Below are 2215 nucleotides of genomic sequence, written 5' to 3' on the forward strand. Positions count from 1 at the left end.
AATGCCATCACCTCTGTGGAAGGTGTTAATCATAATATCCGAACAGGTATCTCTGAGATATATATAAACTGTCTCAGTAAGAAAAACCTGCTCCTTGCAGTGTGCTGCTTGGGTTTCAGTCACGACTGGAGTTTTAGAAATTCACTCACTGAGGGGGCTGGGGGGCAGCAGTGGCACAGTTAATTAGCACGGGCGAAGGAAAAGAACATTGATGCCACAAAACTGTCCCTAATTCTCAGAAGCTTCCATTGCAGTTGGAATTTAGATAATTGCTCCAAACTGTTCCAGGGAAGGGGTAAGGAGAAACTAAGAAGCCAGGCTGGAAAACCCCAACTCAGGAAGTTGGAGAGAGGAGATGCTGATTCAGTTCTGAATGAGAAGTTTCTATGTGAATACCCCGTGCTAATCAACTACAGCAACTCTTATAAAGGAAAACATTTAATTGAGGTTGGCCTATAGGTTCAGAGGTTTAGTCCATTCTCATCATGGTAGAAACCATCTTGATCTGAAGGTTGGCTCCAATGTGGCTAGGAGGGTCTCAAAGCCCATCCACCCCCAATAGTGACACACTTCCTCCAACATGGCCACACCTACTCCAAGGCCAAGACTCCTAACAGTGCCACTCCCTGGTCCATGCATATTCAAATCACCACATGGGTAAGAATAAGTAAGAGACTGCACTCACAGCTTAAACTCTTATAACAACATTCATGGGCTTAGGAAGTAAGGCTCTCTTAACCTAAACACCTACAATTAGGTCTCACCTCCCATGACTAGGGATTATACTTCTAACACAACTTTAGGATATAGATGTGGATTCAAATCACATTGAGGAGAGACCCAGTACTCAATTTATCTCAATAAATTCAACAAATGTACATTAAAAGCACATTTTATGTTCTTGACTCCACTGCTGGGCTGGCTAGTTTTATGTCAACTTGACACAAGCTACAGTCATTTGTGAAGGACTCTCAATTGAGAAAATGACACTATATGATTGGCCTGTAAGCAAGTCTGCAGTACATTTTGTTAACAACTGATTGATGTATCTAGACAGATACCAGGTACCAAAGTTAAATCAAGATCAGATAAACAATCTAAACAGTCCCATATCCCCTAACAAAATAGAAACAGTCATTAATAGTGTCCCAACCAAAAAAAGGCAGGACCAGATGGATTTAGTGCAGAGTTTTATTAGACCTTCAAAGAAGATCTACTACTACTACTCCTCAAATTATTCCACAAAATAGAAACAGAAGGCACTCTACCCAATTCATTCTATGAAGCCACAATTACTCTGATACCTAAACCAAAGAAAGACCCAACAAAGAAAGAGAGCTTCAGACCAATCTCCCTTATGAATATTGATGAAAAAATACTCAATAAAATTTTTGCAAACAAAATCCAAGGACACATCAAAACAATCATCCATTATGATCAAGTAGGCTTCATCCCAGGGATGTTTCAGTATATGGAAATCCATCAGTGTAATCCTCTATATAAATAAACCCAAAGAAAAAAGCTATATGGTCATTCCATTAGATGCTGAGAAAGCATTTGACAAAATCCAACACCCCTTCATAATAAAAGTCTTGGAAAGATCAAGAATTCAAGGCCCATACTTAAACTTAGTAAAAGCAATATACAGCAAACCTGTAGCCAACATCAAAGTAAATAGAGAGAAACTTGAAGCAATCCCACTAAAATCAGGGACTAGACAAGGCTGCCAACACTCTCCCTACCTATTCATTATTGTACTTGAAGTCTTAGCCAGAGCAATTATACAAGAAAAGGAGGTATAATGGATACAAACTGGAAAGGAAGAAGTCAAATTATCACTATTTGCTGATGATATGATAGGATACTTAAGTGACCCCAAAAATTCAACCAGAGAACTCCTAAACCTGATAAACAACTTCAGCAAAGTAGCTGGATATAAAATTAACTCAAGCAACTCAGTGGCTTTCATCTACACAAAGGATAAACAAGCTGAGAAAGAAATTAGGAAAAAAAACACTTCATAGTAGTCACAAATAATATAAAATACCTTGGTGTGACTCTAACTAAGCAAAAGAAAGATCTGTATGACAAGAAGTCTCTGAAGAAAGAAATTGGGACTCGGGTTCCTTCCAGTCTGTCTGGGCTGGGGTCAAGAGTAGACCTTGGGCACAAGCTCCATAGCCAGTCCCACAATACCCAGAGGAAGCTCCACTCC

This window comes from Mastomys coucha, unplaced genomic scaffold, assembly GCF_008632895.1.
Source record: "Mastomys coucha isolate ucsf_1 unplaced genomic scaffold, UCSF_Mcou_1 pScaffold22, whole genome shotgun sequence".
In the NCBI taxonomy this organism is placed as follows: Eukaryota; Metazoa; Chordata; class Mammalia; order Rodentia; family Muridae; genus Mastomys; species Mastomys coucha.